This window comes from Dendronephthya gigantea, unplaced genomic scaffold (assembly GCF_004324835.1).
Source record: "Dendronephthya gigantea isolate DGI-Jeju-01 unplaced genomic scaffold, DenGig_1.0 000634F, whole genome shotgun sequence".
Taxonomy (NCBI): Eukaryota; Metazoa; Cnidaria; class Anthozoa; order Malacalcyonacea; family Nephtheidae; genus Dendronephthya; species Dendronephthya gigantea.
The window spans coordinates 14,625-29,777 of NW_021163644.1; the positions used below are offsets into that span (position 1 = coordinate 14,625).

Below are 15,153 nucleotides of genomic sequence, written 5' to 3' on the forward strand. Positions count from 1 at the left end.
CATTTACATAGTTAAAAAATAACAACTTTTATTGCTTTCTAAACCACGCAGTGAGGACTTCAAAGTTTACTTAGTTAAGTCCCGTATACACTTCCAATTTTTTCTGCGATTTTATGTGCGATTATTGTCTTTTGATGGGCATGAAGGATCGAATTAGCTACGGATGTTCTTATCGGTGTTACGGATGTTCTTGATGTGACTTATTTTTCTTTCACAGCTCTGAAAATAAGAAAATCGCAGCAAAAATCGAAAACTCAGTCTTCCAAAATATATTACCTTTCATAGAGGTTGTCTCGATTTTGAAATGTTTTGTTGCGTGAACACCTTCAAGCCTTATTTCCACCATCTTTTAATTTGGTTTACAAGCTCCTTCTAAGTCTGAAAACTTTATTTTAACAGATACCACCGATGATAGCTGCGATCCAACACCATCTCAACACATAATTGCACTGCCGCAGGGCTGCACGGCAGGAGAAACAAATTCTGCTACTATTGACGTAGGTGAATGTGCGAGAACAAAATGCATCGCACGAGGTCTAAAAAATATGAACGATTGTAGAGATAAATTCTGTTGCCAGCCAATTGCTACAAGGAACATCAAGGTCGTTTGTTTGCAGCATTCGTTTGACATAAAAAGTGTAACAAAATGTGGTTGCGGCGATTGCCCTGTGAAACAAACTGTTGTTAAAGGAGTAGCAAGAGGAGGTCCAGACAATAAACCTTTTAAATATGGATATATTTATCACGGTGATAAATATTTGGCTCGTACTGGAAGGAAGGGTGATTTCTCATTTAAAGTTCCTGGTGATTTTTCTCGCTTTGTTGTAACGTTTAAGGATAAACGTAATTATAACAATTTTCAGGAATTAACAAAAGTGATTCCGTTGGTCACTGGCCGTAAAACGTATATAGAAGTCCGACTGAAGCCTCGGCCTGAACCTATTAAAGTTGATGCGAAGATGGGCTTTGAGATTTCCCTGGGAAACTCGCAAAATACCCGTGGATTAAATAGGTCAAACGAGGAAAATGTAGTTGATAATGACGACGCACAATTAGAACCTGCTGTAGCATTTGCTGTCCCTCCCCAAGGCTTGTTGACAGAAGATGGGGAAATTTATAACGGGACGGTCAAGGTTGAAGTCAATTTTGTTGATCCGAGAAACGTTACAGAAGTGGAAGAAGCCGATGGAGACTTCACCACGGTAGACGAAGATGGCGAGGAACAACTACTGGAGACTTTTGGTGTGATAAAAATGGATTTTAAAGATGAAAACGATAAGAGTTTGCAACCTACAGGGGACATTGACATTTCACTTGATATTGATAAATATAATATTACTGAGAATGAAGTAGAAAATATAAAGCTTTGGTACTTAGAAGAGAAGACTGGAAGATGGCGCATTTTGGACACAAGTTGGAAGAAGCATCAAACGAAGCGATCGAAGAGATCAGATAAACATATATCACTATTTACTACCAAACTTAATGCGAGAGAATTTATTCGGTTTGATCTAAACTTAGATAAGGTGGGCGGAGAGATTTATTTGAAAGTTATGGCAGAAGACACCACAAAGAAAGCAGAGTCAGTGCTTATTACAGTATTTGTCACGCAAAGTAGAGTGAATTATAGATATCAATCGTATAACATCGAACCGAATAAAGCACGTTGTATAAAAACATTTCGGACAGATGAATTTGCGGAAATACGGGCTGTCGTTGGTGATCAATATCCACTAACGCCAAAGGAAACAGGTTTGGATGAGGATGTTATAAAGAAATCACATAGAAATAACCTCAGAAGGATCGCATCGATTTTTCACAATGCAAACGTTAAATAGGCCATTGAGTAATAAACCCTCGCCATTCTATGAAGATGAAGCTTCTTGCCTAGCAGGTCCAGAGAAATATAGTTTCTTATTCGAGATGCCTGTGCGCGAAGAATTAAAGAAAATTATAGACATTAGACAAGTTAACGATCAGGACTGGTACACAGAAAATAAAAAAGGGGTCGTTGTATGTTACGTACAAATTGCGGTGGAGAATATCAACGAGTGTCCAAATAAAATGGCAGCATTCAAAGTTGAAAGTATGGGCGCTACCAAAATTTCACAAGGGTTTGTCACAGTATCGATGACAGAATCCAAACCCACTGCCTGTGCTGAATACAAATGCACCCGAAGTGATAAACATAATATGACTGTAATTGTTACGTCCCTTTTCCCTGGACGGTTTACACAAGATAATCCAGCGACAAAAACATTTATGAGGAAGAAGGAACAGCACGGAATGGATGGTATCATATACGACAACGGAGTGTTTGTGTTCCGACCGGCACATTTACGCACAAATATACACATCGGAATATTTCATGGTCGAAATAGAGTGAGTCCAGATGAGGATGGAAGAAAGGATGAAAATGATGCGTGCATGGAAGATTATGTAACAGCTGCAATAAGGTTTAGATGTGCCATTTACTGAAAATGATTGAGTTAATTTGACAGCCGTAAATGTTTTAAAAGCTACTGATTTATTAAACGGGTTGTATCAAAGTGCTTTTCAGTAGAGGTACATATATATCAAATATAATAATTTAATGAAACGTTAACGTTTAAGCAAATGCTTTTAATGCTTGCTCCACAATAGAATTCCGCAATGTCCACCGAGATGAAATTGTATCATGCACTATTAATTTTCGATGTCACCAAATTAATCAAGTATACGTTTTGTATGTGTTTTTACATTGATGAATAAACAATAAAAATAGGGTTTGTTACATGGGGTAAAAAAAGTTTATTCACTGAGCAGAGTGATTTTTCCGTTTATTTTTCCATTCTTTTAGCCTCAAATGTTCTCTCAAATTAGAGTTGACTAATCTGTCTTTCATACCTATCTTCCAACAAGGTCAATTAAAATCCATCAGTCAGATCGCCCGTGGATGACAAACAAACTTAATATTTGGATTAGAAAACGCTAGACTGCTTTTCAGAAGAATGGGAAGGAATGGTCTAGTTACAGGTATTGGAGGAATAAAATCCAAGATGAAATTAAATTAGTCAAGACGCATTATTATACACATAAAGTGGCAGAATTAAGCCAGACTAACCCTTTGAAATGGTGAAATCAGATAAAAAATCAAAAGCTTATGAGACAAGATATCAAGCAGGAGTGGTTACTATTAATTTCTTAGCGGCAATGAAAATGTTAAGATACATTTTTTCAAAAAGCCTCTTAATAAGATGGCGGACAGGAAACAGGCCTCTAAGCGCGCTGCGCAAAACTTAAATAATTCAATACAAAATTCGCCCAGTAAGCCAGTTCGTTCCAAAATTCCAAAACCAAATGATACAAAGCAGGCTAAGGAAGAAGAAAATAATATGGATGTGAAAGAAATGTTTGATAACATAATGAAAAAGCTTGGTAAGCTTGATGTGATCGACAGCCGTATGAAAGCAATGGAGAAGGAATTGACTGAAGTTAAAAGCTCGGTCGAATTTGTTCACGCAGAGGTTCAAGACCTGAAGGAAGAAAATAAATTATCCAAAAAGGCAGAAGAAAAAACGAAGCAAAGAATGGAGAAGCTGGAACAGATGAACGCAATATTAAATAATCGCGTCATTGACCTTCAGGCAAGGTCAATGCGCAATAATCTTATTTTCTACAATGTGAAGGAAAATAAAGAAGAAAATACAACTAAGGTGATCCACAATCTAATGGAAAGTCATTTTGGAATTGAGAATGCGAAAATGACGAAGATTGACCGCTCACATAGAATGGGGAAACAGCGCGGATCAAAACCACGGGCCATTGTTGCCAAATTTAATTACTTCCCAGACAAAGTCCGGATTCTGGCGAACGCAAAAAAACTAAAAGGTACGGGTATAGCTGTTTCGGAACAGTTCCCAGAAGAAATTGTGGCAGTAAGGAAACGTCTATTTCCAGAGATGAAGAAAGCAAGAGATGCTGGCAAAAAAGCTAAACTAGTAAGAGACAAACTATATATAGATGGACAATTATACAGGGAAACCACAACAACATAAACCAGATAACGGAATCAAATTACAAACCACTCTTAAAATTTTTTTTTAATCTTTTTAACATAGCACCACACTAGGACACAACAACCCACCATAAACATCTATGATAACAACAATTGTTTTCCCTTTCAGAGTCTTAGGTTCAACAAACATTTTAAGCCAAAGTTGTATGGATAGGCTAAGCCAATTAAGATTTAATCCTTTTCAACAAAATCAAAACATAGCGCTTTCCGGCAATAATATGGAACTTGATAACACTTTCAGTCTTTCAACTTAAATAAAATACGTTGCGACTATTTCCTACCGAAAGATTTTAAATCACAAATTGAAAAAAGAAAAATAACAAAAAAATTTTCGCTACTACATTTGAACATAAGGAGTATTGCAAACAAATTTGATTCACTCAAAAATTTGATTGATACGTATACTTTGGACATACCTTTCCAGATAATAGGACTTACTGAGACTTGGTTGAAAGATAATAACATAGATTGTTTTACTTTAGATGAATACGAATATTTCGGCTCAAATAGACCAAATAAAAAAGGCGGAGGTGTTGGTTTATATGTTTCAAAACATTTAGAGTATAAAAGTCGAAATGATTTGGATAAAAACGTAAACGATATAATTGAAACAAGATTCACTGAAGTAAAGAATAAAGTTGGTAAAAATATCATTATTGGTGTAGTGTATAGACCACCAAATGGCAATTTTGAATCATTTAAAACTACAATAAATGAGATTCTAGAAATATTGATCGAGAAAATAAACCATGTTACTTAATGGGAGATTTTAATATTGACCTGTTTAAATCAGGATCTTGTGATCATACAAACCAATTTGTTGAACAACTTTTCACTTCGTCCTTTTTTCCGCTAATCACAAAACCAACGAGAATTACTCATCATGCTGCGACACTAATTGATAACATTTTTAGTAACAATATAGAAGAACTTAATGAAAGCTTCAACGGTATAATCTTTAGTGATATTTCAGATCATTTGCCAATAGTGCACATGTTTAATACAAATTTCTCCAGTAAAAACACCACGAAAAATGTTAACACACGAAAAGTATCATACCAAAGATCATTTAATCAAAATAACACAGAGGCGTTCAAAAATTCCATTAAAAACCTTTCCTGGAATAAAATCATGAATGAAACAAATGATCCTGATAAGGCCTATAATGAGTTTTTAGAAATGTTTTCGGATATATATGAAAAAAATTTTCCACTCAAACGAAAACAATACAATAAAAAGATAGACAAAATCAAAAGTCCATGGATGACAAACTGTATATTAAAGTCAATCAGGAAAAAAAACAAACTCTACAAATCCTTCCTTATCAATCGTAATAGCAAAAATGAACAACGGTACAAAAATTATAAAAACAAACTAAATCATATTATAAAAATAGCCAAAAAAACATATGAAAATCAATTGATCAAATACAAACAGAATTCTAGAATGGTCTGGAAAACACTTAATGAGTTACTCAATAAGCCCAAGAAAAGCGCAAAAATATCACAAAGCTTTGTTGAAACCAACTCATTAAATATTTTAGATGACCCCGAAGAAATAGCTAATCAATTCAATGACTACTTTACTAATGTTGGACCCAATTTGGCAAATAAAATAAAACAAAATGACAATAATAATTTTAATAAATATCTCAAAGGTAACTTTGGGTCTAGTTTTTTTCTTAATCCCATCACAGAAAATGAATTAGAAGTTGAACTAAAAAACATGAAGCCAAAAAAAAGTTGTGGATATGATGGTATTAGCACAAGCATTACAAAAATAGTAGCTAAAGAAATCTCTAAACCATTAACACACATTTTCAATCTAACATTTACGACTGGAATCATTCCAGAAAATCTAAAAATTGCGTTGATTACACCAATTTTCAAGGCTAATGACGAAATGAAGTTTGAAAATTACCGACCAATATCAGTACTTGTTTGTTTTGCAAAATTGTTAGAAAAACTTATGATTAATAGACTATCAAAATTTATTGATAAAAATAAAATTTTATCAAAACATCAATATGGATTTAGGAAACAGAGATCAACTGAACATGCATTGATTGACTTTATCGATAAAATCACTAATGCAATTGATGAAGGTAAATACTCTGTTGGTATTTTCCTTGATTTATCTAAGGCATTTGATACAATTGATCACAAGATTCTGATAAAGAAATTGGAACATTATGGTATTCGGGGAGTGGCCAAAAAATGGTTTGAAAATTACTTAAACAATAGAAAACAAATATTGAAATATAACGGATTTCAATCCGAGCAAAAGATTATTAAAAGCGGTGTACCACAGGGATCAGTCTTGGGTCCTTTATTGTTTCTTTTATATATAAATGACTTACAATACTGCAGTGAACTGATTTCTGTTGTATTATTTGCAGATGACACAAACATTCTATATAGTAATGAATGTCTTAAAAAATTGAATGAAATCATTCAAGTCGAAATTAACAAAATTTCAGATTGGCTTAATGCAAATAAATTGTCTATAAATACAAAAAAAACCAAATTTATAATTTTAGAACAAAAAAAAGAAACTTAAACATACCATTAACATTTCGATCAATAATAACAATATAGAACAAGTCAAAAACACTACATTTTTAGGGATTGTTATTGATGAATTCTTGACATGGTGTAACCACATGGATTTGATTACAAAAAAATAATTAAATGTGCAGCAATTATTTCCAGGATAAGGCATTTCACAAACTTAAACTCTTTGAAACTAATATATTATGCTTTGGTTTATCCATATCTAACGTATGGCAACCTAATATGGGGTAACACGTACAAATCCCGTATTAAAAAGTTAGTGAATATTCAAAAAAAAATTGTGAGATTAATGACTTTCAAATCTTATTTTGATCATTCCGAACCAATTTTTAAAGAATTGCAAATACTCAATTTATTCAAAATAAATGATTATTTAACAAGTGTATTCATGTTCCGATATTTTCATTTACAAAATCTTCCAGAAATATTCAGAAATTATTTCTTTACTAATAGGGAAATTCATAATCACAACACACGAAACTCGAGATTACTACATAAAAAGTTTAGTAGAACCAACTACGCAAAACATACTCTTGCTAGTAGAGGCATAGAAATTTGGAATAATCTCACTGAGCAATGTAAAAAACCAAGATCTTACGACTCCTTTAAAAAATAATTAAAAAACACTTTCACGCTTAGATAAAATAACATACTCCTTATCACCTATATCACCATACTCCTTACTATTTTTATTCTTTTAACATATTCCTTATCACCTATATCACCATACTCCTTACTATTTTTATTCTTTTTTCCTTTTTTATATATATACACTATTTTTATTCTTTTTTTCCTTTTTTTTATATATACATATTAATATACCTTTGACTTTGTATCTTTTTATTATAAAAAAATAACATTCGAACTGACATTATATTTAAAATCAGTAACTATTTTAGTTCAGTAAACTAGGGGCCTAAAATAAAAGCCATATGGTTTCTGGTAGGCTCCTAGCCCAAATTTGTAAGTTAAAAAAAATTTTATATCATCTTTATATCATGTAAATATTGGGCGCACTTATTAAAAAAAAAAATACTAGCAGACAAAAGTAATGATTAGTTCTTAAGTATAACTGAGAATTTTTCACCGTTATCCCCATCATTACCTTCTTGCTCAACTCAGCACGTGCCAAATGAATTCCTTGTCTCTGACTCTCTGGCTTTCGTCCTTACAAGTTTACAAATCTATTGGCATCAAGCTGTGAAAATTGTGAAAGCAGACAGTTGGTTGGATATCCACGTATGCCTTGTTTTTTTCGCAAGATTTGCCAAAGGTATGGTTTTGTGTATACCAATACTATTGGTATTTCATGGTATATCGAGAAACAGCGAAGTGCTGGAAGCAAATGCTATTTGCAACAATGCACGAGGCCTACATGGAACCGACATTCATCGAAATTAAAACGTTTAATGGCGCTGCTACTACAAAGGAAGGAGTGACAAGCAAGAAAACTGCTCAAGTTGTCAAAGATCACGACCACCAACCTACGAAGGATCTAGCAAATATGTCCAATCGCTTTTGTCGTTCGGCATGTGGGAATGTAGACGGAGAGGACAGCGAACGACCATCAGGCTACCCAAAAACTCCGTGTCGGCTTGTCGTTGTTGAACAAGCTTCGTTCAGTGCACTGACTGACTGCTGACGGACTTCGATGTGATTTGGCGATAGTAGCGAGAAATCTTGTACAACGCGGCCTGGTAACTGCACCAAGTGACATAACGACCACATTGCGTTACATTGGACTGATCATGCCACGTTGTGATCACGCGCTTCATCGTGGTATCGTCTATGGTAAACCAGGCGGCGCAACGCTTACGTTTGTGAAATTGATGGAAGTTGAAACATACCAGAACCGATTACTCGCCAACGATGCGTTAAGGGAAAGAATTCTGAAACACATGGCCAGAATAATACACCTGCTTTTACGCACGGCGTACCCAACTTGCCCTCCGGAAAGATCTAACCTCGCGCGTTTATTTCGCACAACGCCACCCCTCGTTCTTTTCGAAACCAAATGGGGTCAATCCCCACATCGTGTCAAACCAGCGCTTAAATCCAGTAAAAACAATAGAGACACACGCTGACCGCTCATATTCAGCGAATGTCATTGGTTACTTTAGGCATGGTTTCAGTACTATGGTACTTACGATACTTGCAGATTGTGATTTGGGATAAAGTGCATTCAATAACAAATGGTTGTTTAATTGTTTAAAAACTGCTTTCTCATTGAGTTTAGATATGTACGATAAATTGCTGATTAGGCGGAGGTAGAGGTTGGAGAAACTACAGCTAAGGTCCACATTTTTCATTGGTGGATAGTTGATAGCCTCTTTCCATATGTCAGGAAATTCACCACATTTGAGAGACGAATTTATTAGACATGTGCATGATAACAGGTAATAGGATGTCTAAACATTCTAACATGAAAGGCGTACGCGTAGGATCAAGTGCACAATGTTTCCTGCCAGTATCCGAGATCAATGTTAGAGCATCATCTACACTGAGAGGATTGAATTTCAGTAGTTTGCATAAATTTGTTGGAGTTCTTGGTACATTTGCTGGTTTATGCAGATTATTTGAAAATATTGACCAAGGTCGTTTACGAGGCGGTTCTAGTCTGGAAAGCTTAGATTATTAGATTTTTGGAACAAGTAGTCTGTTTTCAAATGTTTGTGGAAACAGAATTATATATTGTAAATTACACATTTTACGTCAAAATTTTAAAATGGCAGAAATTTTGTTTTGATGCGGTAAAAATCCTTTTTAGAATTGGGATATCTGGATGTGATAGAGGCACGCATGTTGTTACACAAGTGTCAGAGTATGCCAGAATGTAGCATTAGTGCGTTACTCATTAACCTAAACGTTAATGAGCGTCCTTAACTAAAGCATGAATTATGAGTATGGCTACTTCCACTTAAGGCTGCTTTCCACTGACGCGTATTTTATAGGCACATACACGTACAGAAAATTCGAAATGCTTTCAAATTTTTATTATTTAACATCTAGATTAACTAATGGATACTAAAACATGCAGAAAACTAAGTTCCTTCGATTTATTGACTTGGTTTTTTCAAAGGTAACATGTTTAAGGATATAGACTTTTACGTGCGTGTACGTGCGTATGAAAAACGCGTTAGTGGAAAACAGCCTTTACGCGTTTTTTCACGCACGGAAAATTTTAAATGCTTCCAAAATTTTATCATGTGACACAAGGAAGTTAATTTTTAATGTTCTGTATTAGGAAATGATACAATGTAAATTAATAGCCAATAATTTTTGCAGTTATCACTATTCAGTGGCATCTTACCCTACATTAATTTGTTTTTATCGTTACGGGTGAATGGCGTCTCTAAGGTAACCGCTTGTCGCAATTAATATTTGCGATGTTCTTGCTGTTTGCAATTTTAGTTTCATTTTGGGATTCCTTTGAATTGAACGGGGTGATGAGCTCATCAATAGATAAGTGCTGTTACACGAATCTGGAATAACTGCTGTTTACTGTAATAAAGGTGAGAGTCCATTAAATGTATTAAATCAGGTACTGAGAAGTAATTGGTTAAGTTACAGCTTTTGACTTTAAAATTGAGAATAAAATCGTAAAGTTCCGCATGATAGCGTGGCAAACAACACGCGATAAATGTCGATTACTATACTTAAGTATACTTTCCTATACGGATACAGAAGAGAACGCAGATATTTGATGTGTGATTTTCACATTTCAACCATGCGAGTTAAACCAGTAGTGTAAAACAAAATTATGATCGCGCCATACACTCAACACGTCATGCCACGTCACGCCATAACACATGAACATCTGGATTAAACAGACGATTGCGTGCTGGCAATACAGAAATCATCAAGATCTGGGCGAATTCGTTTATATTTCGGGAACCCAACCTTCTGATTGACTTTGCCTGAAAAGTGTACTAAAAATTCCTCCTCGTTGTTGATTTGTGCTTCATAAAGAATTTCCAAAATGTACTTTTGTTGTTCGGTTGATCATAATTATATGGACTTACTCATAGTGATAAAAATGCATAAAACTTCCCATTTTAGTGAAAAAGTATAAACCGAAACACCAAATCCTGCTAACGTGCTACTGTGAATTGCTGTAAAGAAAGACTACAACAATGACAAAATGACTTTACGGCGAGGATAAATTTCAGTTATTTCACCAGACTGACATATTCATATGTTATTCATGTTGTGCAAGATTAATTTATTTTTAAACCATTGTCTTTACTTAAGAATTAAAAAACGAGTCGCGTGCCTTTATGGTGTAATAATGCACGATTGGGGAATGTTGGGAGAATACGAGAGAACCTTGTAAAACACGAGGCGTAGCTGAGTATTCTTCCAACATTTCCCCGAGTGCATTATTACACCATAAAGGCACGCGACGAGCTTTTTTAATTCTTTTATAATATAAGAAGAAATTATAGGGCAACAACAAAATTTATTTATTTGATCAATAATGAAATTCTCCTTACATGTTATTTAAGATGTTGCTTAGCAACAAAAACTTCAAAAGCTAGAAACGTGCATTATGGCCTCACAATGCACGCGCGGTAGCCAATCAAATTGCTCGTTATATATACTTATATTTTAAATGCTGTTAAAACGAATATGTGCCCCCCCCCTTTCCCAATTATCGTCTCCAGTACTCCACTGTGAATATATTATCTGCCAGAAATACATGCATGCAGAAACCATTACCATTTCCCACCAAGGTAACAAGAAGTAAACATTACCCGGGCTAGTGTTCTTTGTTACACTGAGAAAAAGCATTTATTGAAGTAAATTGACCCTCTCGGCTTAATTGACTCCTAGTTAAGATTTGAAAGTGTGATGCCTCCAAAAATGATGCTTCTACTTACAGTTTAATTTTTTGGTATATAAAGGCCACCTTAACAAGATTTGCAAAAAAATTGCGTGAATAACTAAATAATTATGTCGAATTAAAATATGTGACTGCAGTTACAGAAGTTACTAATAGAAAGGACTAGAAAATAAGAGTTTTCATAGACAGCGGAAGATCGTTGTATTCATTTCTGGAGGCCGTAAATACAATTAATTTCGAAAGGAATCAGTCAGATTGTAATTATTTCATTACAGGCCTAGGAAAAATGAAGAGAGGCAACGATGAAGGTAAATGTATTGTACCCAGACATAGGCATAAATTTTGGTCGCCATTTAAAGCGGAGAAAAGGAAACATTAGTGCACGAAGTCTACTTTTATCAGACATGGCATAGGTATATCACAAAATTTGCCAAATTTGTCATGAGAGAAGCTGCGATGGTTAGTCTTGTAACGAGAAATACATGAATGCAGGGACACCTCGGCTTCTCTGTTTCAATCGAAGCAAAATAATTTTCTCAACTAGCCAGACCTGAGGCTATAAGTTTATAATACTAAATTATTCAAATGAGTCGAAAGCTGACATTTTTATTATTCAGAGAAAAATCATAAAAGTGAAGGAAACATCAGCCGTTTTACTCTGCATCAAGCAGGCAGATTATAAGCACTTTCACAGTTTAAGAAAGGGTTAAGTTTAACCTTCCAAATATCAAAACGGAATAAAATGACTCACAAGGACCAAGGATTGCACAATTATTTATGCAGTCGACAGGAAAAGCTTTAAAGTGAAAGATATATACTGCCATATATATATACTATATATAGTGGTAAAAAATTCGTGCTTATAATATTACGCAAAATCTTGAACAATTTTCGTCGACGTGGTCTGTTTTTGCTCAGCCGAATATATTTTAATTAACATAGAGGGTGACGAAGAACAAAGAGATGGAAACACCAGTGATTTAACTGAGAACGATGCATACGAAGAGGTAAGTTTGTTTGCACTACCACTGACATGTTTTTTATTTTTTTTATTTTTTCGGTTTGACAAAAGAAAAATTAATTACAAACGTATGGATAACCAACATAAATACACAACATAACATGCACAAATTGTCAGGATCAACAACAGGGTTGAACCCGAATAACAGTGACCCGTAAATAATAATAAAATCAGCAACACTGCATGTGATTGCTTTTTCATGTTTAACATAAGACAATATTATTATGACATTTTGGACCGACGGTTTTTCATGTTGTTAAATTGGATTCTCAATATCATAAGTAGTTGTTACATAATCTTTATAATAGTTTAATAAACTATATTTTAACTGACATATAAATCTTCAAATAAGTGTATAATTATATAGATGATGGTAGTTCGTTCCAAATTCTGGCAGTTCGAATGAAATAACTAGATTGATTAAAATATAAGCGGTTCCAAACGTCGCTAACAGTTTATTAATTCGATTAAGTCGATCTCTCCTAACACAATCAAAGTCATCAATTAATAATTCAGACTCAGTCCATGTAGAATTGAGATGAGTTTCGGCAAAGCAAAAGATTATGTTACTTTTTTGTCGACTGATTGCAGCATTGAGAATTAAAAGTTTAATGGCATCAAGCCTATTAGTAATGGCCTGGATATTTAGATAAAAAATGTTATGCCCTTAATTGGAATGTCGGAAAGAGGGTCATTTATCGGCAAGTTACTGGATATAGAAAAGGGAGGGTGTCAGCATTGGATGAGAGTATGTCAACATTATCGTTGAGAGAGTGTGTGGCCTGCCCACAGTCGCTAAAAATGCAGTTAATATGATTGGTAAAAATTATTCGTCAGAGTTGCAACACCAGCATCATTTAAATGAAGGCCATATCTATCAAGTCCTTTTAAATTGATGTTGGAATTATTAATCAGGTGACATCCTTTCATTTTGCTAAGTGTTAATAGTTCCTTATTGATTTCGCGAATTTTAGAATTTGCATTGGGAAAGTCATTGCGGACTGTCAGCTCGGATAAAGATATAGTTGTGTGTGGACAGTTTTCTCTGATTTGATCACACAGGTTACCAATGTTTTTAACCGTAGGTACAGGATGACTTTGACGAGCATCATTTGTTCCAATGTGTAGAATAATGTGGTCAGGGTTATCTCTCATGGCTGGTTTAGCATAATCAAGCATATCCAGTGTTTTAGCTCCCGGTAAAGAGCGAATATAAACAGATTTACTAGTAGTCATAGCCTGTCGAATTTGTCTTGACTGTATTCGCTTAATCATAGAGTCCCCAAGAATGGAGATCTTAGAACGAGGCGCTTGATTTCTATTTGTAATGATATTCGATTGGTCCCGCACTTTAAGCGAACTAGATGTATGGGAACCTTGTGTAGTCTCACTATTGTTATTAAGTAATGGACTGGTTTGCTGATGATTTAGTCGATTCAAGTCGTCAGAGGCATTAGTATTGTTTACGTTTTTGTTTACTTGGTCAAGTTCGCAGTTCGTGAGCACTATACTCATGATCATGTTCCACGGGCATTATACCTGGTCGAACATTATTGTGTATAATGCCACTACTGTTGGAAACATTATAATGTCTATCTGATTGACAAGCCGCTTGGCCGGATGGGGGTACATACAGGGTGTCCCAAAAAAATGTCCTCCTATACAAATTACTCATCTTTTGTTGAACGCGCGGTATTATACCTCTGGGAATTTAAAATAGTTTCTAAACCGAACAGCAACACAAAAATTTGAAATTACAAATTGATTACTAATTCCAGTAAGAATGCCTTAAAATGGTTCAACTGACATCACAGCAGCGAGTATTTATCGTAACAAATTACACGTTAACCCAAAGCGTAACCGAAGTGCAAAACAGGTTTAGAGTCGAATTTCCCACTCGGAATCCCCCTTGTAAAAGACAATTAGGAAAAACGTTCGTAAGTATCAAAACACGGGAACAAGCTTAAACCGCAACAAGCGATATTCAGGCAGGCGAAAGACTGGTCGAAGTGAAGCGAACGTTGCAGCTGTGAGAGCTTTGCTAGAGGAAACCCCACGAGGTGTTAGCTCTCGTCGTAATCCTGTTGAAGTTTCAAAATCAACCTTTAACAGGATTACAAGATTAGATTTACGATGGCATCCTTACAGAATGCACGTACGGCATGAGCTATTGCCACGACTTGCCACGTCGACTACGCTATGCGCAATGGTTTAATGAACGTTGTCGAAACCAAAACTTTTTGCAGAGCATCATTATTGGAGACGAAGCAGGATTTGCAATCAATGGAGAAGTTAACTCCCACAACGTGCGCGAATATGCACCGAAGGGACAACCACCGGCATTTAACTTCGAACGCAGGAATTCCCGTGTAAAGCTTACTATCTGGGCAGCACTTTGCGGTAATGGCGTGATTTTAGGCCCTTACTTTTTTGACCAAAATGTGGACGGCCTCGCATATCTTCAGATGCTCAATGAATTTGCTTTTCCTCAACTTGCCATTCATTTCAACAATCAACATTGGGAAGGAATGTTTCGAGGGTACTGGTGGGCGCAGGACGGGGCTCCAGCACATCGTCTGGTTGCAGTTCGAGATCGCCTCAATGAAGTTTTCGAGCAGAATCGTGTAATAGCGCTGCAACATAATGTGGAATGGCCCCC

General features: G+C 35.3%; 1 long non-coding RNA gene across 1 annotated transcript; it reads left to right on the forward strand.

The window, feature by feature from the left end:
* The first annotated feature begins 10,053 nt into the window (after positions 1 to 10,053).
* Positions 10,054 to 12,482, forward strand: LOC114544064. Its single transcript, XR_003690279.1, has 3 exons — positions 10,054 to 10,142; positions 11,749 to 11,781; positions 12,416 to 12,482. It is a non-coding gene; the product is annotated as an uncharacterized LOC114544064 (long non-coding RNA).
* Positions 12,483 to 15,153: the final 2,671 nt, after the last annotated feature.